The following is a 25,400-nucleotide window of genomic DNA, read 5'->3' as shown; positions in this document are numbered from 1 at the left end:
CCCAGATATAGTCTTATCCTAACTCTGCCCAGTCAAACCCTAATCCCACAGTGTCCTGCCCAGATATAGTCTCATCCTAACTCTGCCCAGTCAAACCCTAATCCTAATCCCACAGTGTCCTGCCCAGATATAGTCTTATCCTAACTCTGCCCAGTCAACCCCTAACCCCACAGTGTCCTGCCCAGATATAGTCTCATCCTAACTCTGCCCAGTCAAACCCTAATCCTAATCCCACAGTGTCCTGCCCAGATATAGTCTTATCCTAACTCTGCCCAGTCAACCCCTAACCCCACAGTGTCCTGCCCAGATATAGTCTCATCCTAACTCTGCCCAGTCAACCCCTAATCCCAGTGTCCTGCCCAGATATAGTCTCATCCTAACTCTGCCCAGTCAAACCAGGGCCTTGCAGTCTTGTTAGTTCAGCTGGTTAGTTCAGTTGGTTAATGAAGAGAGACATGAAACTATTCACAGCATACACAGTGGTGAGAGATTTAAACTCACATTGATCTAAATCACCTGTCATGTGTTTTTGATTTGCAGGTTTGTTGATGTTTCATGACTTCCTGGAAAGGAGATAACTGGAACCTTGAAGCAGGAGAACAGCCAATCAGAACATGTGTCTGCAAGCTTTCACGTTAACGCATGGTTTTTACAGCAAGACCACTTTTTTTGATTTCGCATGAGCATGAAAAAAACTTACTTTTTCTGTCCACAACCTGGGCTCCAGCCGTGACCTGTCGTTACCACGGTGACAGGAGAACAAGGGGTGTGGTCTTGCTCCATCATGGCGTCAGGACGACAGTAGCCACGCCTCCAAGCATCTTCTCGCAACCAATGAGGCGCACAACAGGACGTTTGATTGACAGATTAGAGGAACACTTAGAGTCACCTTCTACAAGCCTTATATTTTCTGTCCTGTAGCCACATCACTGGGGTGGGTGTATAATGTGGCTGTTTTTTTTTAATGATAACGGGGGGTTTGGTTGGATATAAACGACACTGTAAAACCTTCTGAAGTTACGTCACTGATAGAAAGTTTTCTCTGCTCTGGTAGACAGCTTCGCAAAAGCATTGGAATGAAATGCAAATATTTGATTCCACCTTTATGAAAACGCTTGGGTGTTACTGCACATGTCTAATTATTAGCAGGAAATGTTTGTCAAATCAAAATGGTAGCTTGATTTTTAACCTAACTCCACTGCAACACTCAAACATCACTTCTGTGAACAATATTTCCTCAGAGAACTAATATTTTGATGCATGAGATGCACCTGGTTTGACTAGTTTTTCCTCATTTGCGAACATTGTATTATGAAATAAGGTGTTTATTTCTATCAGTCTGTCTACTCTGCTCTGGCACTGACTGTTTTAAAGAAACATGAACTCACACAGCCACCTGGGGGACAGCAAGACAGAGAGGGAGACTTCATTCTAATGCTTTATGAGGGCCCGCTGTGTAACGTGGAATATACCTCTACTATTAAAGACCTGGAGATATGAGAGATCCCAATTTATAATGTAGACTGGCACATTGGAAAGGGTTAGAGAGCGTTTACCCCAATTTATAATGTAGACTGGCACATTGGAAAGGCTTAGAGAGGTATTACCCCAATTTATAATGTAGACTGGCACATTGGAAAGGCTTAGAGAGGTATTACCCCAATTTATAATGTAGACTGGCACATTGGAAAGGCTTAGAGCGTTTACCCCAATTTATAATGTAGACTGGCACATTGGAAAGGCTTAGAGCGTTTACCCCAATTTATAATGTAGACCGGCACATTGGAAAGGGTTAGAGAGCGTTTACCCCAATTTATAATGTAGACTGGCACATTGGAAAGGCTTAGAGAGGTATTACCCCAATTTATAATGTAGACTGGCACATTGGAAAGGCTTAGAGCGTTTACCCCAATTTATAATGTAGACTGGCACATTGGAAAGGGTTAGAGAGCGTTTACCCCAATTTATAATGTAGACTGGCACATTGGAAAGGGTTAACAGTTATCATGTGTATTGGCTCTAAACCAATCATTGGTCATTATTTTAGCAGTATAATGTTATGTTTTTAGCCTGCTGTGGTTTAAAGGGGCATTTTTTTCTTTGGGTTTTGGTGCCATATTTCCTTCCGTTGTATCTAGTCATATGAGACCACCTAAAGCATTGATCGATGATCTGGTAACATATGTATGACAACCAACATGGATGATCCTATTCATTATTTAAGCAGAAATAAATTGTGATTAAACTGAACATTTCTGAGGTTGTGTTTTCATTCATTTCTACAGTATGTTCTAAATACTTTTGGGGGATTTTATTTAACAATTTGCCAAGAATGTACATGTTGCAATACAGAAGGCCATATAAAAACATCTACATACATACTGTTTGAATAGTGTTCAGTTATGAGGTTGACTGTAATTTGAAACATACACTGAGAGTACAAAACATTAGGAACACATGCTCTTTCAATGACAGACTGACCAGGTGAATCCAGGTAAAAGGTATGATCCCTTATTGATGTCACTTGTTAAATCCACTTCAATCAGTGTAGATGAAGGGGAGGAGACGGGTTAAAGAAGGATTTTTACGCCTTGAGTCAATTTTCGTATTTGTATTTATTAAGGATCTCCATTAGTTCCTGCCAAGGCAGCAGCTACTCTTCCTGGCGTTTAATATGGATCCCCATTAGTTCCTGCCAAGGCAGCAGCTACTCTTCCTGGGGTTTATTATGGATCCCCATTAGTTCCTGCCATGGCAGCAGCTACTCTTCCTGGGGTTTATTATGGATCCCCATTAGTTCCTGCCAAGGCAGCAGCTACTCTTCCTGGGGTTTATTATGGATCTCCATTAGTTCCTGCCAAGGCAGCAGCTACTCTTCCTGGGGTTTATTATGGATCCCCATTAGTTCCTGCCAAGGCAGCAGCTACTCTTCCTGGGGTTTATTATGGATCCCCATTAGTTCCTGCCAAGGCAGCAGCTACTCTTCCTGGGGTTTATTATGGATCCCCATTAGTTCCTGCCAAGGCAGCAGCTACTCTTCCTGGGATTTATTATGGATCCCCATTAGTTCCTGCCAAGGCAGCAGCTACTCTTCCTGGGGTTTATTATGGATCCCCATTAGTTCCTGCCAAGGCAGCAGCTACTCTTCCTGGGGTTTATTATGGATCTCCATTAGTTCCTGCCAAGGCAGCAGCTACTCTTCCTGGGGTTTATTATGGATCCCCATTAGTTCCTGCCAAGGCAGCAGCTACTCTTCCTGGGATTTATTATGGATCCCCATTAGTTCCTGCCAAGGCAGCAGCTACTCTTCCTGGGGTTTATTATGGATCCCCATTAGTTCCTGCCAAGGCAGCAGCTACTCTTCCTGGGGTTTATTATGGATCCCCATTAGTTCCTGCCAAGGCAGCAGCTACTCTTCCTGGGGTTTATTATGGATCCCCATTAGTTCCTGCCAAGGCAGCAGCTACTCTTCCTGGGGTTTATTATGGATCCCCATTAGTTCCTGCCAAGGCAGCAGCTACTCTTCCTGGGGTTTATTATGGATCCCCATTAGTTCCTGCCAAGGCAGCAGCTACTCTTCCTGGGGTTTATTATGGATCCCCATTAGTTCCTGCCAAGGCAGCAGCTACTCTTCCTGGGGTTTATTATGGATCCCCATTAGTTCCTGCCAAGGCAGCAGCTACTCATCCTGGGGTTTATTATGGATCCCCATTAGTTCCTGCCCAGGCAGCAGCTACTCTTCCTGGGGTTTATTATGGATCCCCGTTAGTTCCTGCCAAGCCAGCAGCTACTCTTCCTGGGGTTTATTATGGATCCCCATTAGTTCCTGCCAAGGCAGCAGCTACTCTTCCTGGGGTTTATTATGGATCCCCATTAGTTCCTGACAAGGCAGCAGCTACTCTTCCTGGGGTTTATTATGGATCCCCGTTAGTTCCTGCCAAGGCAGCAGCTACTCTTCCTGGGGTTTATTACGGATCCCCGTTAGTTCCTGCCAAGGCAGCAGCTACTCTTCCTGGGGTTTATTATGGATCCCCATTAGTTCCTGCCAAGGCATCAGCTACTCTTCCTGGGGTCTAGCAATATTAAGAAAGTTATATACAATAAAAAATATTACATGACATTACATTTCATAACACTTTTCACAACACACTGTGTTCCCTCAGGCCACTACTCTACTATCACATATATACAATACAACATTGTGTGTGTGTGTGTGTAGAGACATGGATTGTGTATGTGTGTGTAGAGACATGGAGTGTGTGTGTGTGTGTGTGTGTGTGTGTGTGTGTGTGTGTGTGTGTGTGTGTGTGTGTGTGTGTGTGTGTGTGTGTGTGTGTGTGTGTGTGTGTGTGTGTGTGTGTAGAGACATGGATTGTGTATGTGTGTGTAGAGACATGGATTGTGTGTGTGTGTGTGTATAGTCATGGATTGTGTGTGTGTGTGTAGAGACAGATTGTGTGTGTGTGTGTGTAGAGACATGGATTGTGTATGTGTGTGTAGAGTCATGGATTGTGTGTGTGTGTAGAGACAGATTGTGTGTGTGTGTAGAGTCATTGATTGTGTGTGTGTGTAGAGACAGATTGTGTGTGTGTGCCATTCAGAGGGTGAAGTTTTAAGGGCCATTGAGCTGGTATGGTAGCAGGCGCCAGACACACTGGTTTGTGTCAATAACTGCAATGCTGCTGGGTTTTCACGCTCAAACAGTTTCCCGCGTGTAACAAGCATGAACGGTCCACCACCCAATGGACATCCAGCCAACTTGACAGAACTGTGGGAACCTGGGCCTTAGAGTCAACATGGACCAGCATCCCTGTGGAAGTCTTTCGACACCTTGTAGAGTCCATGTCCCGACGAACTGAAGCTGTTCTGAGGGCAAAAAGGGGGTGCAACTCAATATGAGGAAGGTGTTCTTAATGTTTTGTCCACTCGTTGTTGATGTAGCGTTGTTATTTCTGGACCGTTCATTTGAGCAGTGCCTCCTGCATTTAATGTAGTTCCACAGGTGGCGACGGGGGGTCACTGTCTACACAAACATCATCACAACAGTCAACGTGAACCACTCCGCTCTGTTGACGTTGCAGGAAGGACGATGGCGGACTGTTCTAGTGAGAGTCGTCTCGACGGGGCCTGGCAGCAGTTCATCTCCTCGTCTAACGTGTCCAAACCAGGCGTACTAATTTCTCCGCTCAGAACAACCGACTCGCTAGAGACCAGAGTGTTGAACATCGAGCTAGAAACATCCAGACAGAAATATACAGCAGGAGAAGAACAGGGACCTACGCCAAGCTAGCAGCAATATTATGAGTAGTAGCTAGAAACATTCAGACAGAAATATACAGCAGGAAGAGAACAGGGACCTACGCCAAGCTAGCAGCAATATTATGAGTAGTAGCTAGCTTTGTGTAAATAAAGTGTGAATTCACCCGTGTTCCATTATTACAGTGACTAGTGTTCCATTATTAAAGTGACCAGTGTTCCATTATTAAAGTGACTAGTGTTCCATTATTACAGTGACTAGTGTTCCATTATTACAGTGACCAGTGTTCCATTATTACAGTGACCAGTGTTCCATTATTAAAGTGACTAGTGTTCCAATATTAAAGTGACTAGTGTTCCATTATTAAAGTGACTAGTGTTCCATTATTACAGTGACTAGTGTTCCATTATTACAGTGACCAGTGTTCCATTATTACAGTGACCAGTGTTCCATTATTAAAGTGACTAGTGTTCCAATATTAAAGTGACTAGTGTTCCATTATTAAAGTGACTAGTGTTCCATTATTACAGTGACCAGTGTTCCATTATTACAGTGACCAGTGTTCCATTATTAAAGTGACTAGTGTTCCATTATTACAGTGACTAGTGTTCCATTATTAAAGTGGCTAGTGTTCCATTATTAAAGTGACTAGTGTTCCATTATTACAGTGACCAGTGTTCCACTATTAAAGTGGCTAGTGTTCCATTATTAATGTGACTAGTGTTCCATTATTAAAGTGACTAGTGTTCCATTATTAAAGTGACTAGTGTTCCATTATTAAAGTGACTGGTGTTCCATTATTAAAGTGACTGGTGTTCCATTATTAAAGTCTGTAGGTAGGCAGCCACCACTCTGTGCTAGTGGTGGCTCTTTAACAATCTGATGGCCTTGAGATAGAAGCTGTTTATTAATCTGTCCCAGCTCTGATCTGTCCCAGCGTTGATCTGTCCCAGCGTTGATCTGTCCCAGCTCTCTGTCCCAGCTCTCTGTCCCAGCTCTCTGTCCCAGCTCTCTGTCCCAGCTCTCTGTCCCAGCTTTGATCTGTCCCAGCTTTGATGCACCTGTACTGACCTCGCCTTCTGGATGTTAGCGGGGTGAACAGGCAGTGGCTCGGGTGGTTATTGTCCTTGATGTTCTTTTTGGCCTTCCTGTGACATTGGGTGGTGTAGGTGTCCTGGAGGGCAGGTAGTTTTCCCCTGGTGATGCGTTATGCAGACCTCACTACCCTCTGGAGAGCCCTGTGGTTGTGGGTCGTGCAGCTGCCGTACCAGGCGGTGATACAGCCCGACAGGATGCTCTCGATTCTGCATCTGTAAAAGTTAGTGAGGGTTTTCGGTGACAAGCCACATTTTTTCGGCCTCCTGAGGTTGAAGAGGCGCTGCTGCGCTGCTGCGTGAACCATTTCAGTTTGTCTGTGATGTGTACACAGAGGAACTTAAAACTCTCCACCTTCTCCACTACTGTCCCGTCGATGTGGATAGGGGGCTGCTGTTTCCTGAAGTCTACGATTATCTCCTTTGTTTTGTTGACGTTGAGTGTGAGGTTATTTTCCTGACACCACACTCCGAGGGCCCTCACCTCCTCCCTGTAGACTGTCTCGTCGTTGTTGGTAATCAAGCCTACTACTGTAGTGTCGTCTGCAAACTTGATGATTGAGTTGGAGGCGTGCATGGCCACGCAGTCGTGGGTGAACAGGAAGTACAGGAGAGGGCTGAGAACGAACCCTTGTGGCGCCCCAGTGTTGAGGATCAGCAAAGTGGAGGTGTTGTTACCTACCCTCACCACCTGGGGGCGGCCCGTCAGGAAGTCCAGGACCCAGTTGCACAGGACGGGGTCGAGACCCAGGGTCTCAAGCTTAATGATGAGTTTGGAGGGTACTATGGTGTTGAACGAATTGCAAAAATCTCTGAAGCTGGAGTCTTATATCTCCCTCTCTAACTTTAAGCATCAGCTGTCAGAGCAGCTTACCGATCACTGTACCTGTACACAGCCCATCTGTAAATAGCCCATCTGTAAATAGCCCACCCAACTACCTCATCCCCATATTGTTATTTTCCTCTTGCTCCTTTGCACCCCAGTATCTACTTGCACATCATCATCTGTACATCTATCACTCCAGTATTATTGCTAAATTGTAATTATTTCGCCTCTATGGCCTATTTATTGCCTTACCTCCCTACATTTGCTCACACTGTACATATATTTTTCTATTGAGTTATTGACTGTATGTTTGTTTATGTGTAACTCTGTGTTGTTGTTTTTGTCGCACTGCTTTGCTTTGTCTTGGCCAGGTCGCAGTTGTAAATGAGAACTTGTTCTCAACTAGCCACCTGGTTAAATAAAGGTGAAATAAAATAACATAAACAAATTGTTTGTACAACTAATGCAATGAAAGCCATGGGTCAAGAACGCAAAAAAATATAATTTATATAAATGAAACCCATGGGTCAAGAACACGGTAATTTATTGGAGTAATTCTAAAGTCACTTGATTATTTATTGGTCACATTTTTTTGGTTCAATTGGTTGATGCTCCCATTTGTGGTGAATGTGCTGCGGTGAATGTGCAGTAATATCTAACAATTCACAGCAATACACACAAATCTAAAGGTAAAAGAATGGAATTAAGAAACATATAAATACTAGGACGAGCAATGACGTAGTGGCATGGACTAAAATACAATAGAATACAGTATATACTGTACATATGAAATGAGTAAAGCAGTATGAAAACATTATTAAAGTGACCAGGGATTCCTTGTCTATGTACCTACATAGAGCAGCAGCCTCTAACGTGCAGGGTTGAGTAACCGGGTGGTAGCCAGCTAGTGAGTGAGCGTGACTAAGTTCAGGGCAGGGTACTGGGTGGAGGACGGTCGTTGATGGCTATTTAACAGTCAATCAATCAAGTGTATTTATAAAGCCCTTTCTACATCAGCTGATATCTCAAAGTGCTGTACAGAAACCCAGCCTAAAACCCCAAACAGCAAGCAATGCAGGTGTAGAAGCACGGTGGCTAGGAAAAACTCCAGAGAAAGGAAGGAACCTAGGAAGAAACCTAGAGAGGAACCAGGCTATGAGGGGGTGGCTAGGAAAAACTCCCTAGAAAGGCCAGAACCTAGGAAGAAACCTAGAGAGGAACGAGGCTATGAGGGGTGGCCAGTCCACTTCTGGCTGTGCCGGGTAGAGATTATAACAGAACATGGCCAACACAGCCCAGTTACAATGTGACTAGAACCTCCACACAGCCCAGTTACAACGTGACTAGAACCTCCACACAGCCCAGTTACAACGTGACTAGAACCTCCACACAGCCCAGTTACAACGTGACTAGAACCTCCACACAGCCCAGTTACAACGTGACTAGAACCTCCACACAGCCCAGTTACAACGTGACTAGAACCTCCACACAGCCCAGTTACAACGTGACTAGAACCTCCACACAGCCCAGTTACAACGTGACTAGAACCTCCACACAGCCCAGTTACAACGTGACTAGAACCTCCACACAGCCCAGTTACAACGTGACTAGAACCTCCACACAGCCCAGTTACAACGTGACTAGAACCTCCACACAGCCCAGTTACAACATGAGTTGTCCAGACCATTTTCAGCAGCCAGTCCATGCTGCTGTAGTCATGCCATGTTTATAACTGGCCACTAGATGGGGCTGTTACATTGAGTAACTCCATAGCACAGTCAGGCAGCTTCTTGTGTTGTCTCCACTGAATGATCGGCTATGAAAAAGCCAGCTGATATTTACTCCTGAGGTGCTGACCTGTTGCACCATCTACAACCACTGGGATTATTATTATCTGACCCTGCTGGTCATTTATGGACGTTTCAACATCTTGAAGAACAATCTGGCCTTAAAGGCTATGCACTGTTATAATCTCCACCCGGCACAGCCAGAAGAGGACTGGCCACCCCTCAGAGCCTGGTTCCTCTCTACCCGGCACAGCCAGAAGAGGACTGGCCACCCCTCAGAGCCTGGTTCCTCTCTACCCAGCACAGCCAGAAGAGGACTGGCCACCCCTCAGAGCCTGGTTCCTCTCTACCCGGCACAGCCAGAAGAGGTCTGGTCACCCCTCAGAGCCTGGTTCCTCTCTACCCGGCACAGCCAGAAGAGGTCTGGCCACCCCTCAGAGCCTGGTTCCTCTCTACCCGGCACAGCCAGAAGAGGTCTGGTCACCCCTCAGAGCCTGGTTCCTCTCTAGGTTTCTTCCTAGGTTCTGGCCTTTCTAGGGAGTTTTTCCTAGCCACCGTGCTTCTACATCTGCATTTCTTGCTGTTTGGGGTTTTTAGGCTGGTTCCGTATAAGCACTTTGTGACATCGGCTGGTGTAAGAAGGGCTTTATAAAAACATTAGATTTGGAACAGGCAACACTACCTGAACCGCAACAGGGTTCATCTTTGGACCGTATCTGTTGGCCTCATGAACCTCAGAGAACTCAAGTTCAAGGCTTGTTCCCCGAGGCCCCTGAGTTTGAATTCCTCCCCGAGGCTGGTGTTGTTTTAGTCAACTGAGTTTGAATTCCTCACCGAGGCTGGTGTTGTTTTAGTCAACTGAGTTTGAATTCCTCACCGAGGCTGGTGTTGTTTTAGTCAACTGAGTTTGAATTCCTCACCAAGGCTGGTGTTGTTTTAGTCAACTGAGTTTCAATCAGAAATGACCTTCTACATTTCTATGGCGGAATCTGTAAGGGTACCGACGTCCTGGTAGGATACATGGATAAAGCCCTATCCTGGTAGGATACATGGATAAAGCCCTATCCTGGTAGGATACATGAATAAAGCCCTAAGGGTTACAGCATACCGACGTTCTGGTAGGATACATGGATAAGCCCCTAAGGGTTACAGCATACCGACGTCCTGGTAGGATACATGAATAAAGCCCTAAGGGTTACAGCATACCGACGTTCTGGTAGGATACATGAATAAAGCCCCTAAGGGTTACAGCATACCAACGTCCTGGTAGGATACATGGATAAAGCCCCTAAGGGTTACAGCATACCGATGTCCTGGTAGGATACACGAATAAAGCCCTAAGGGTTACAGCATACCGATGTCCTGGTAGGATACACGAATAAAGCCCTAAGTGTTACAGCATACCGACGTCCTGGTAGGATACACGAATAAAGCCCTAAGGGTTACAGCATACCGACGTCCTGGTAGGATACATGAATAAAGCCCTATCCTGGTAGGATACATGAATAAAGCCCTAAGGGTTACAGCATACCGACGTCCTGGTAGGATACACGAATAAAGCCCTAAGGGTCCCAACATACCGACGTCCTGGTAGGATACATGGATAAAGCCCTATCCTGGTAGGATACATGAATAAAGCCCTATGGGTTACAGCATACCGACGTCCTGGTAGGATACATGAATAAAGCCCTAAGGGTTACAGCATACCGACGTCCTGGTAGGATACATGAATAAAGCCCTATCCTGGTAGGATACGTGAATAAAGCCCTAAGGTTACAGCATACCGACGTCCTGGTAGGATACATGAATAAAGCCCTATCCTGGTAGGATACGTGAATAAAGCCCTAAGGTTACAGCATACCGACGTCCTGGTAGGATACATGAATAAAGCCCTATCCTGGTAGGATACATGAATAAAGCCCTAAGGGTTACAGCATACCGACGTCCTGGTAGGATACATGGAACAGTTTGATCAGAAGAGATGTGTAGAGTCCCTCATTTTACATTTACATTTTAGTCATTTAGCAGACACTCTTATCCAGAGCGACTTACAGTAGTGAATACATACATTTCATTTCATGCATTTTTTTTTTTTTTTTTGTGCTGGTCCCCCGTGGGAATGGAACCCACAACCCTGGCGTTGCACACACCATGCTGGCGTTGCAAACACCATGCTCTACCAACTGAGCCACAGGGAAGGCCTAACAGGTGTATAATACCTTATTTATTATAATAATATAGCAGTGCATTCTATAGTTTTCCTGCGCTATAATCAGCTAGTTGGGGAAGACTCCTTTTGACAGGTCTCATGACTTCAGTCTACTCAGAGGTCTGGGTCTCATGGGGTCAGTCTACTCAGAGGTCTGGGTCTCATGGGGTCAGTCTACTCAGAGGTGTGGGTCTCATGACTTCAGTCTACTCAGAGGTCTGGGTCTCATGGGGTCAGTCTACTCAGAGGTCTGGGTGAGAAACTCTCCTTTTGACAGGTCTCATGGGGTCAGTCTACTCAGAGGTCTGGGTCTCATGGGGTCAGTCTACTCAGAGGTCTGGGTGAGAAACTCTCCTTTTGACAGGTCTCATGACTTCAGTCTACTCAGAGGTCTGGGTCTCATGGGGTCAGTCTACTCAGAGGTCTGGGTGAGAAACTCTCCTTTTGACAGGTCTCATGGGGTCAGTCTACTCAGAGGTCTGGGTCTCATGGCTTCAGTCTACTCAGAGGTCTGGGTGAGAAACTCTCTGTGTCTGATGCCACCTGGGAGTGATGCAATGTGAACCCAATACCGAGGATACACTCTTAGAAAAAAGGCTTCCAATGGGGTTCTTCAGCTGTCCCCATAGGATAACTCTTTTTGGTTACAGGGAAAAGCTTTTTTGGTTCCACATATACCCTTTTGGGTTCCATGTGGAACCCTCTGTGGAAAGGGTCCTACTGTATATGGTACCTAAAAAGGGTTCTGCCGGGAACCAAAAGAGTTCTTATGGTGTCATGACTGTTCTGATCAGGTCAGGGTACAGGAGACCACCACCCTACAGATTATCTCCCAAACCCCCAACAGAGGAGGAGAGATCTAGGGGTCTGAAGATGTGGGGGTTTATGACACCTCATGCCCATAATAAACCTTAGGCCACAGAGAAATTCCTTTGTCCTAACAATGGAGAACTGGCCTCAGAACATTAAACATGCAATAAAGGGACTTTGGAACAATGGTTTCCGTCAGCCACAATGGTGGTCATGACGAGAGGTGGAATATTACAATGTATGTAACTTTTGTATTGTTTTTAAAGGTTAAGAGATGACGTTATTATGAAAACATTGTACCTTTAAGAGTTTTCCCAGTATATGCCTGATGTTTATACATTGTACGTTGTGTGGAAAATATCCAAATCAAACAGAATGTTTTGGTAAAGATGAAATGTGAAGTTCGTGTCTAAAATTGGATTTTAGTCAAAATCTAAGCCTTGCCTCTTTACTTGGTCCGCCCAGAGAATTGCCCTAAAGGCGGTTACACCCACTTCTGACCCGAGGGTATAAGACAGGAGAGTGAAGAATTAACATAGGAGACTAATTGACCCCAAGCTGCAGCGAAGGTCTAACAAAGTCGACGAACCCCAAAACGAAACACAAGGTTGAAGACAAAGAAATCTTTTTCTACACGAGCTACGGACGAGTAGCTGTGTCTAAGCGGGTGAATTCAAGCCGAACCACCCAGTCTCCACTCTCCATCAAATCGTGGTATCTTCACCGTTCGAGTCCGACGCTGTGAGCTCTGAGCTACAGAGCTGTCTGTCCTCAGAAGACCGCGAGGGATCAGACCACTAAGCCAAGAAGGACACTGACATCGTGAGGACAACCAGAGAGTTGCGCCGGAGAAGTGCGTCATTGAGAAGCCTAAAGGACCCACGCGGAGCTTCCCACCTGAGACCTCCAACACGTAATTACATCATTATATTCTGACCCATAAGAGCGGCAGTTCGGGGCAAGGCTAGGTTTTAAATAAGCATAGCTGACAAATGAACCCAAATGTATATTTCTCTCGTGTACTTCCTTTGTTTCTCTCTCTTTTAAATCCCCATTTTGGGTAACACGCGCCATAGTGTGTTGGCCCGTTATACTAAGTCCTAATCAATAGCTAGACTGTGTTTTGTGTATGTGTATTTTTATCATCATTTTAGCTTGCTAGTAAATAAATAATCAACTAAGATTGGTGTGGTAAATGCATTGGTGAAGCCCGGGTCCGTGCAGATTCCCGGATTATGCGACGTTCAGAATGAGACTGTAGAGGAAATTGATTAATTTAGCGACTGTTGTAAAATCGATATTCTGATATCCTTTGAGTTAATTTGGGAAATAGAAACTCAATCAAAACAATGTTCCCATGGTGCCCCAGGTTAATGAGTTGATAATTGCTTGATTAATTGCTTAATTCATGAAATCACGCAATTATAAACCGTTAATCATTCGATGAGCATCAGTCGTCACATTAACTAATACAACGTCACGACATATGGCGCCCCCTGTGAGGAGTCTAAGATAGGACTAGGCCGCACTGTTGTGTTATTCCATATCAATTGTGTAGCAATATATATACATTCCATTAATAGCTATAGGCAGGACTAGTGCGGGAGAGAAGTGTGTGTGTCGTTCCATTTCACCCAGATACTGGTCGGGAGAGAACGACCCCTGTTGTATATCTGACCAAAGCCAGCGTGAAGGGGGGTCTACTGAATGCTACCAGCTAGGGCATATGTACCAGCCGATGCAGGCATTCTGAGAAATAATACTAGTTGGGCCTAACGTAGTGTTATTTCTGTCGATCGCTTTCAGGAGTGATCTGACTCGGTCATAAGTAATTCCTAGAGCAGAGGACATATGAGCCAGCCATTACGGAAATTAGAGTAGATCTATTCGTTTGACCGAAGCGAAGTTATTATCTCTCTACCTCTTGCGTTTGGTAACGGGAAGAGGTTAAGGGTTGAACGTGAGACGTCACCAAGTAAACCTGTTCCCTTGTTGGAGGGAACTTCCCTTGTGCGGCGAGGGGGAAACCCCGCGCAAGGAAAGCTAAGCATTGCGCCAGATGCTAAGCTAACAAAGGGGAGCAGCCATTTTTGTTTTCCTCTTTGTTCATAGTGAATTCCCGCGTTAGACGGGAATCCTGTGAGAACTCAGCTTGGGCTATCCGTAACCTCTGGCGAAGAATCGCCAGTCATTTTTCGTGAAATAAGTCAGGTTATGCTGTAGGATATCAAACCAGTCTTAACTGATTAGATATCATTGTCTTGTTCAATTTTATACATACATTAAATTGATACACTACCTTTCCAGGTTGGTTATGGGAATAATACACACACGAATGTGCCATAACCAATGAGACATGGTTAAACTGTTCCACGTTAACTTAGATATAGCAACTATTTCAGGTTAATTAAAGCTAATTCCTTTAGCCTATACGGGGTTGACTAATCATTCAAATTGATTAATATATTAAAGCTGTTTTACCAGCTTAATGGTGTTTAGGTAGACTTTTTAACAGTATTGTAAAATTGTATTTTCACTGGTACCCTGTCGATTTTAGCTTGTGTTAACAGTGACCTCCGGTGGTGAAGAATCACCAGTAATTATTTTTAAATAATTCAGGTTATGCTGTACGATATCTAACCAGTCTCAACTGATTGGATATCATTGTCTCGTTCAATTTAATATACATTAAATTGCTACACTACCTGTCCAGGTTGGTTATTGGAATAATACGCAAACTAATGTGTTCTAACCAATGAGACATAGTTAAACTTTTCAACGTTAACTTAGAGGTAGCAACTCTTTCAGGTGAATTAAAATTAAAATTCCCAAATAGCCTATACAGGTTAGATTTATCATTAAAATCGATTTAATCAATTAAACCTGTTTTGGCAAGTTCAGTAATAACCAACTCACATTACTGACCCAGTCTTGATGATTCATTGACGTTTACAAACTGAGTTAAATCGTGTTTGCAGCCTCCAACTAAAAACCCCAAACATTACGTAAATTGAAATAACTGACAATCATAATAATGAGCAATCCATCAGATGGGTTTCTACCCATTTCCCCTCTAATCAGTGGACCTTCACCCACGGAAAGATTGATCGCGGACCTCAGCAACGATGCAAATCCTAACTATGCCGAGGAGCTGAAAATGTTAGATTTCAATGCCATAAGCGAGAAAAATGCAGACATTGCGACAGACGCTCTTCAAAATAGACCATCAGGCGGAGGCCTTGTGAAGGTTCTCTCCAGTTTAGCCCTCAACTATGCCCACCAGCAGAGATGGACAGTGCACCAGTACCTCAGTGCCCAGCAGAGGCACGAGCAGGAAGCTGGGGAGTTCAAGGTACAGGTGGAGAGAACCAGGGAGCTTTTTTTTTTTTTTTTTTTTTTTTTTTTGAGCTGGCATCGAAAGCCGAAAAAGATAAGCTACTGCTAGCTGAGGAACTGTGTGTGAGAACAGATAAATTGGAAGATCTGTCTAACACTTATAACAAAGAACGCGAACAAACTCTTGACCAAGTCCGTATTCTAAAAGAACAACTCGGTTTAGCCAAAACTAAATACGATGAAGTCCACGCGAAACTAGATGAATCGGACGAGCTAGCTAGAAAACGGGGCGAGCAAATTGAGGCCCTACAAGCGGTTGTGAATGAAACCACTCAAAGCAATAATGCTCTATTCCAAAAGCTGCAGACCAAAGACGATCAGTTAATGAACACAATGACCAAGTTGGAGGACAAAACAGCAGAACTCATTGAAGTCGCTGATTTAATGAAGGATGAGAAAGACCAGGTGAGAAAGTTGGAAAATGTGACCTCTAAACAAAAGGAGGACATCGCATCACTGGATCTCTCACTCCACACTCGCGACCTCTCCCTGCAAACCATGACAGATAAGTATGAGGCCGAGCGAAGCAAGGGCGACACCTACGTGTCGAAAATAAACCCCCTCAACTCCCAGGTGGACTCGGCGATGCAGCATAACACCACCCTTAGGTATCATCTGGAGGAACTCCAGAACAGTCACGCGCTATCGCGGGACAACCAAAACAAGCAACCTAGCTCACATCCGGAGCTAAGAGAACGAGGGAATGTAGATGACAGGAGATTTCAGCCTCTTTCTCTTGGCCATTCGGCCCACAGTGAATTGGGGCCTTCTCGCCAACACAACCACAGCTTGACTTTTCCTCTTGGCCTCTCGGCCCACAATTCTCCACGGGAGAGTGCAGATGCTCCCCACGCACTTGGCGGGGATCGCCTTGACAAAATCGTCAAAAACTTCCGCCTCTTCGACCCCGTTCCGGGAAAGCCAAACGACACTGAGACATTCTTAGCAGACATAGAGGACGCCTTGGATGGCTACCCAAACGCTACGAATGCAGACAGGCTCTATCTTTTGAAGCGAACGTCCAACAGACACGTGACAAGGTTCATCCGTCTACAAGAGCAACACGTGCAAAACGACTATGCTAAACTTGCCACTGTTTTGAAAATAGAATTCAGTGGTTCTGCGACTCGCAAACACGATAGTTCGTTGGCTAACAATATCAGACAAGCTCGAAATGAACACGCACAAGCCTACTATCACCGGCTTCGTTCAGCTTATTTTGGCATGCTCACTGAAACAGGAATGGAAGACCTATTACCGTTCAAACAACTTTTTCTGTCAAACATGTCTCCCAACTTCATTAACTACTTGGGCCCTACTGCCCACGTCGGGTTGCCAATCTCGACACTCCGAGAGCTGGCAAGCACCGCTTTTGAAGCATCAAAAGCAAGCCGGGCTAAGAGCCCGGACACCTCGACTTTCGAGCTTAGGCGGGAACCATCACTCGAATTAGAAGGGGCTGCATCAGGGACATATGCTGTAAAAGAGGACGATCAAAGGGGGTGGCTACCAAGTAACCACCACCCCGACAACCACCGCCGTAACAATAGCTACGATGAACGTCCCCAATCTAACAGGTCCCGTAGAGATCAACCTAGCCGACATGCCCCTCCGCCTAACTCTCACAAAGGGTCAGGACATAAGGGTAACAAGTGTAACAAGGGCAACAAAGTGTTCAACAATGATTTAAACGCTAACCGAAATGATATAGAAGCTCTGATAAAAGATGTACTGCATCGTAAGAAATTTGAGAAAGAGGACAAGGATAAATCCTCATGACTAGGCGTAAAATCGTTGGAAACCGAGTCCGCCGAAATTCATGCAATTCAAGAGGACGCAAACATTTCCATTACCCCCGCCCCCACTCAAATCCCTGTCCAGGTACCGCCCGTTCTAGACACAAGCCCGCAGGTTTTGTCTACAGACTTGGACACGGAGGTGGAGATGCACGAGATAAGCAGCTTTGCAACAGATGATTCCTCTACCATTCCGATAGAGGACCCACTGGGTCACGTAGGTAACTTATCTGTCTTGGAAATCGACGCAGATTACAAACCGCTCCGTTCTCCCAACCCACTCCATTTTGTTGGGGATATGACGAGAAAAACCAACTCGAACAGGCCATACCTTAGAACAGTCCTGGAGGACTGTGTGACCTGTCACGCTCTGATAGATTCGGGTTCGACAATTTCCCTCATATCCGAAACCTTGCTGGATGAACTAAAAAGGGCAGTGGACCCAACAAAACGTTGGTTGAAAACGGAACATTGCGATACGAATCTTCGAGGTTTCACTCAAGCTACCTCGCCCCTAACCAAACGTCTCCTACTTAAACTCAACTTCGAAAGCGTGTCACTGATACACCCCGTGTATGTGACTAGCATCGAAATCGAACGAATGCTGATTGGGAGTGATTTAATTGACCGTTTGGTACCACTAATGGATTGGAAAACCAATCAAATCTGGTCACAAATACCTATGCCAACTCCGTTGACTTCGCCGCATTCTTCCAAGGCTACCTGCCATACATTGTGCAACGACGTGGGTCCGACGTCAGCATCTGACGCAAACCCTGTGAACTTGGCCATGAGCCCGCCATTTGTGGCAAAGGACAATGTGAGTTCGACTCGGAACTTAACCGAACATGTGGTTTTCTTGTGCGGCTTGGGTGATTCACCAGCCGACACTTACCGCCCTCCTCTGATAGGGGGCGTGTGCCTAAACGGCACTATGGCTGAGGATACCAGGCTGGCCACCTGGTCAGAAAAATCCGCAATCAGTTTGGAAATGTTCAACGAAATTTCGAAAACGGCTAACTGCCATCCCCTTGTGCCGAAAACGTTTAGATTTCCACTGGGAACGACTCCCCAGACAACACTCACCGCAATAGGGGTGTGTGCGCTATCGATGCGCATTGGAAACAAGGAATTATCCCACTACCTACTGGTTGTCGCGGACCTCCCACATACAGTCTATGTGGGAGCGGACATTTTGGCAAGATTGGGTGTTAAACTTGATACCATACACCAAGTTCTTTGGTCTTTGGTGCAGCCAAACCAACATGCCTTGTCTTTCGACCCGGTGCGAATGGCTTCCGGGCAGACTATTCCTGAAGCTTGCAAGGCGATAACTGAGTCCGCCATGTTGATACCGGCAAGAACCACAGAGGTTTCTGTAAGACTGAACCTGGCGCCCGGATACCGGATGGAAGGCACCACTGCGTTCTTCCAACCCTCTCCAAAACTATTCGACTTGGGGCTAACTATCAATGGCAACCCACTGTTGGAACTAACCGCTAGATCCACTTACCTCCTGGTACAAAATCTGACTCAAGCGGATATTTCCATTCCTCGGCACACTCAGCTAGGAACATTGATCGATTACGCCTTCCATGATTTTGAACTAGTTGTTCCTGTGATTGGGCCTCTTCCGTCCTCCCTAGACCTAGACGGCGAGGGAGGTGCGCTGTTTACTTGTCAGTCAAAAGCAATAGCACTAACTCCCGTATTGCCACTGGACGACACATCGGCATTCCGGCTGGGTGTCGATCCTGACAGCAACCTGTTAATATACTCCATCGTCACGGAGGATGATATTGCGTCTCCTCCTGCATGCGAAGTACACTCTTGTGAGGTAACAACCGATGACTCTTCCAAAAGTGACATGCCGTCACCACCCGATGAAGACCTGTACAATGTCGCCGAACCATATCCTGGTTTCCATGCACAGGTAATACAACTACTGTCGGAGGCTGATGCTCTTGTCAATGACACTGAACGCCATCAGTTGAGAGAATTGTTTAACAAACACAGTGAGATCTGGTCGACAGACTCGCTGGATTGCGGGGTTACGGGTGTCCATGTGGTGCGTATTCCTACGCCACCCGGAGCAACTCCTACGTTCGTTAGACAATACAAAATCCCGCTCGCAGCATACGCAGCAGTACAAGAGATTATCGATTCCTTATTAGCTAAACGGATAATCAGGGAATGTAACAGTACGTACAGCGCTCCCGTGTGGCCCGTTCTGAAACCAACGGGTAAATGGCGTCTTACCATTGACTATAGACAACTCAACAAACTGGTTCCGTTGTCTCGTTGGCCAATGACACAGCTCGACCAAGAGTTGCCAAAGGTGGCAAATGCCAAGTACTTCTCCACCGTCGACGTGGCAAATGGTTTCTGGACCATGACAGTCGACCCGCGTGACCAACACAAGTTGGCTTTCTCTTTCTCGAACAAGCTCTTCACGTTCAATCGTTGCCCATTCGGGTATGCAAACTCCCCCTCAGAGTTCAACATCTTCCTGCACAAGGCGATGCCAGACGCAGCCTCTAGGGGGACGATAATTTACGTGGACGACGTTCTCATGAGAAGTGAGACTTGGTCACATCACCTCAATGAAATGGACCACATTCTCACCCAACTCGGGACTGCAGGGGCTAAGTTGGCCATCATGAAAGGACAATGGTGCAGGACCAAGGTAAACTACGTTGGGCTTCTGGTGGGTGCCGAGGGCATCCTACCACAGTCTAACCGAATCCGAGCAGTCCGCAACATCAAAACACCTACAAACCTTCACGAGGTGCGCAGCTTCTTGGGAGTATGTAATTACTCCCGTCAATTCATCGAAAACTACGCCGACTTGTCAAAACCGTTGACTCACCTTCTTCAGAAAGACACCCCATTCATTTGGGATGCCAATCACAACGAAGCGGTGGCTTCTTTGAAAAACCTGCTTTGCGAGGCACCCTGCCTGGTATACCCCAACAAAGACAAGACATTATTTTTGGAAGTCTGTTTCTCAGAGCACTGCCTTAGCGTTGGGTTGTACCAAAAATACGACCAAGACAAACGTGTGGTTGCTTACGCGAGCAAAACACTCAACCCCGCCGAACACAAATACTCAGACTGCGAAAAAGCGCTGCTGTCGACAGTCTGGGCGATCAAACACTTCACCAGTTATGTCAGCGGACAAAAGGTGATCATAGAAACATGTCACCAGCCTGTGACTTTTCTGAAAAGCCAACGAATCCGTGAGGGTGCTGTACACAACACCAGGATAGCGACTTGGCTCATGACGCTGCAGAGCCATGATGTAGTAATCAACTACGCAAAAGCAAAGAACCTGCCTTTGGGCAGTGCTTTGGCGGTGTGTCAACACTGTGGTGACGATCAAACCGACTCCGGACCACCCCCGCGTGACATCGCTCCGCCATTGCCTTCGAACCATCACTATTTCGAAGAGAACGTGTGTCTCGACATGCCGATGGCATTTGTAGATGGCTGTTCTTATCGCCATCTAGACCACTTGCAAGCTGGGGTGGGATTGGTATGGCACAACGACATTCCGTGCAAACCACTTCAATTTCAGCTTGGCAACAAGACCAGCCAGTTTGCAGAAGTGGCTGGCGTGCTGATCACCCTGCAAACAGCGGTGAAACACGAATTGGCAGAACTGGCGATCTGCACCGACTCAAACTACGCGAGACTCACCTTCTTATGCCACTTGCCGTTTTGGAAACAAAAGCACATGACTACTTCAAGTGGTAAAGAGGTGAAAAACAAAGAGCTCATTCTAGCTTGTGATGACCTCATCACCAAACACGACATACAGGTGTATTGGAAGAAAGTCAAGGGACACTCCAAATCACCTGGTCGTGACAAACTTGGCAATGACCATGCTGACAGCATGGCGAAATCTGGTGCAATTCACGGCACCCCTTGGGTGTTTGCTGCTCGACACGAAAAACACACTGAGGAAGCTATGGTGTCTGCGGTAACGCGTAGCCATGTAGCACCACGGAAAACGTCGTCGCACAAACATAATGTGTTGCTAACGCATTCATTCATGAATGGCGACCTGGTAGCAATGCAACACCAAGATGAGTCCCTCGCCACGTTGATGGCATTCCTGTCGGATCCTGTCAACCACCCAGTGTCCGAACTGGCTTTGGCAGGTTCACACGACTTGCGTTCGCTGTACGCAACTAAACAGCACCTCACACTTGTAGATGACCTATTGGTGTATGTTTCAGAAACCGACACCGCTCGAAGGTGGGTGGTTCCTAAAACACAGAGGGGGATAATGATAGCTCATGCCCACGACGAGCCATGTGGAGGCCATAGGGGGGTCAAGGCTACATGTGAAACATTGCGACAGGTGGCCCACTGGCCTCACATGGAACAAGACGTGGCACGATACGTGAGGGGGTGTCTAGTTTGCTGCCAGTTTCAACCCACCAAGCCACTTCACAGAGCACCCCTGCAAAGCACGGGTGTGTCTTACCCCTGGAGCTCGATCCAGATCGACTGGGTCGGCCCAGTTGCCAGGTCTGCCAGAGGCAACAAGTACCTCCTCACAGTGACTTGCGCATTCACAAAGTGGGTGGAGTGCCTGCCGGCGACCAATGACACAGCGGAAACCACTGCCGTTCTTTTGCTAAACCACGTTTTCAGTCGTTTCGGCCTGCCAGGAGAAACCGTGGACAGCGACAGAGGAACCCACTTTTCGGCAGCTGTAATGACCGAACTGTGGAAGCTCCTGGGAGTCAAAGCTAAACTCCACATCGCGTACCACCCTAGGAGCTCGGGGGGGGGGGGGGTAGAAAGGAGCAACCAATCAATTGTCAGAATCTTGAGGAAATATGTGGCAGCCAACCACAAAGATTGGGACCTCAAACTCCCATTGGTACTGATGGCAATCAGAGCCACACGCAACAGGTCTACGGGAATGACACCCTTTGAGATGATGACAGGCCGGCAAATGACCCTTCCACTGCATCTCCTGTACCAACCGGGAGATGTCGCCGCAGCCACCGCCTACACGGCTCATCAATACGTGACCGACTTGCGGAACCATCTCCAGACTACCTTTGCGTACGCTCAAGGACAATTGGAAATTGGCCTTCCCTGTAGCTCAGTTGGTAGAGCATGGTGTTTGCCACACCAGGGTTGTGCGTTCGATTCCCACGGGGGGCCAGCACAGAAAAATAATGTATGAAATGTATGCATTCACTACTGTAAGTCGCTCTGGATAAGGGCATCTGCTAAATGACTAAAATGTAAATGTAAATGTAATGAAAGAAGTGCAGAAGGTGACAAGACCTATTACGACAAAAAAGCCTCACACCAGGTGTTCGAGGTCGGAGATAAGGTGTGGTACTACATATACACCAAACCCGCGGGCGTCGCAACAAAGTTCCTGCCCCACTGGACGGGGCCACACGAGATTGTGGTGAAGCTATCACCTGTAGCTTACCAGATCAAAATCAGCAAAAGTTGACAAAACGCCACATTAAAGTGGGTCCACCGGAACCAAATCAAGTTGTACACTCCCCCCATGGGAATAGAAGGGGTGCTAGCCAGCACCGAATAGATAAAAAACCAGAGGTACTAAGAAAATTCTTAAGTACCCTCAGCTGATCCCTTCCAGGAGACCAGTACGTTGCACCTAATATATTTTATTCTCTTCCCAGCTACCAGATATACATCTGTTGTCACTAGTGATATCGTCCTGCGCTGTACTGATTAAAAATAAGAAAAACAGAAAAATAGTTGTCAAAACAATTTTTGTTTACGAATACAAATAACTGAAATAATCCAACAATCTCTGATTATGCGTTTCTGTAGGACGGAGTTCCTTTGGATGATCCTGACACTCTGCGCCCTGGTCAAAACCAACCCAGCAGACGTAATCACGAACGGACCCCCTACGGGAATCGTTCTCCGCGACGATCCAGGACTCCTCATAACTAACTGCAGAGTACACACGCAGAGGGTATATATCCGCCTAGATGCAGAGAATGTGTACCGCCAACACATTCCACCTGCGGCGCATTTGAGTTGGGCCGGGGCTGACTGGACCAGCCAGGCAATTAAGCACGCCCAGCTAGACACTGCCCATATGTTGGCCCAACTCCAAAAGTTCACAGTAACCCAGTCAGAACTAGCTGAGCCCAGGCGAGAAAAACGATTCGTCGGGGCGCTACTATCGATAGGGGCAGCCGTAGGGTCACTATTTGCCCTAGGTACCACTGCCGTCAACGCAGTCAGTCTAGCCACAGTCAAGAGGAATGTTAGGGAGATTACTGAAGAGATTCCACTTATCCAGCAGCAGATGAAGGCACAGGCCCTTAGGTTGCAACATGTGGGAAAGTCTCTCCAGGACACTATTCTGGTGGTCAACACACACGCTACTCTCCTGAACAAAACTATCCTGTCTGTAGGAAAGCTAGCAGAGGTCATGAACCATGACTATGCCCATGTCCAATTGGTTCGATTGTTACTGGAGGATTTTCTCCGTGAAGTTAGCTCTTCTATGGACCACTTGGCCATGAATAGAATCCCCTCATATCTAGTGCCCCTCTCAATGGTGCACGACATATTGACCTCAGCTACTTCAACCACACTAAGGCCGTTACAATCACATTTGGCCTATAGTCTGGGGTCGGCCATCCCAATACACATTGATGTTGATCGTAATGAAGTGGGTTTTCTACTGACGCTGCCGGTTGTTGAACTGGAGAATATCTATAGATTGAAAACGGTTCTCAATGTAGGATTTTGGCGTGACAGTACCCACGTAAAGATTGCCACGCCCCCAGTTGTAGCTTACCAGGAAAACAACCCAGATTTCTATCTCACCCCTAACCTGCTAATGTGTACTCTAACCAAAGATGTCCACTACCTTTGTCCTAGCAAACCATTTGTCAGGGATAACACTGAGCGTCTTTGTGGTATTAAAGCTATCACCAGCGAAGAACGCTGTAGAGCCAAACTAACAGCCAGGGATGGGGCCACCACCACACAAGTGGAGGTGGTAGGGAACCGATGGTTGGTCAACACACCGTTCGCGTCCGCCACTATGACTTACGAACGCCATGACTCCATCACCCAATTGAACCTCCCCAACCAGACTGTTTTTGTTACGGTACCAGAGGGGGCGATTATTCACGTAGACGACCTCGCTCTATACCACCTTCCCGACGACCGGATAGACACAGAGATTGAAATGCCGGACGCTTTTGCTAAACGTTCCCTTGAGTTACCACAAGCCATTCAATACCAAATCCAGTACGAGGGACCCATGACTGTTGATCTTAGCGTACTGGATAAGGCACTGTTAGTCGACCCGACTGACTACAGACCAAAAGATTGGTCTGTCGCCCGCTCTTGGACGGTGCCGGACAGTATCCTGACTGTTACCATGATCCTTGGTCTCATTTCCCTTGGCGTGTGCACCTACTACGTACACAGGCGCACACGTGCAATGGAAGACCTAATGAGGTCTTATACTAGGATCACCCGTGGGACGGAAGCGATCCCGATTTTTGGAAAGTTGGCAATGGATCCGGAAACCCTCTTACAGGGCCCAGTCCCAGCCTCCTCTCCCGAACTCGCTAGGTCAGCCCAGTAATGTCCCTAATGTAAGCTTTGGCCTTCAGGGGCCAAGTTTTTCCAAGTGCCTTAACTACCCACCTGCAAGTAGGATCACCCTAGACATGACATTAGAGACAATGCCATGATAGAGCTATTTAGCCAAGACCTTGGACATATATAGAACATAGTCCATATTAGATGATTAAGGTGTGGTAGACATATTTTGTATACTTTTATATTTTTATTCAAATTTTTCGTTTCATTACCTTTGACACTTAGGAAGCCTTAGAGCCAAGACGCCGCTCGTTTGGGGAGGAAATGTAATGATGTATTGCCTGAGTGTTGTGCGTTATTAACGTCTGCCAAGTTACTGCCTAGGTCCACTAACCGGGATAACCGGACGACGGGCCGGAACACAGAGCCACTGCCAGACCTCCTAGGTCCATTCTGGTGGTGATCCACAGCTTGCGGAAAGCCTACCAGGGGGAACCACCAAAGGGGGGGGGGCTGCTCTGATGATCCACAGACCAGGACATCCGATGGTCATTCTTATTGTGGGTTGCAACATGCAGAATCATTCCAAGTTGAACCTACCAGAGGGGGACTGTCATGACTGTCCTGATCAGGTCAGGGTACAGGAG

At 46.5% G+C, this 25,400-nt stretch overlaps 1 pseudogene; it reads left to right on the top strand.

Annotated features, from left to right (window-relative positions):
* The window catches only part of LOC115189567 (ankyrin-3-like), a 38,349-nt pseudogene extending 36,099 nt beyond the window's left edge, over positions 1-2,250 (top strand).
* The last annotated feature ends 23,150 nt before the right edge of the window (positions 2,251-25,400 follow it).

The sequence above is a fragment of the Salmo trutta genome, unplaced genomic scaffold, assembly GCF_901001165.1.
Source record: "Salmo trutta unplaced genomic scaffold, fSalTru1.1, whole genome shotgun sequence".
NCBI classification, from domain to species: Eukaryota; Metazoa; Chordata; class Actinopteri; order Salmoniformes; family Salmonidae; genus Salmo; species Salmo trutta.
This window is presented reverse-complemented; position numbering and strand designations above follow the sequence as displayed.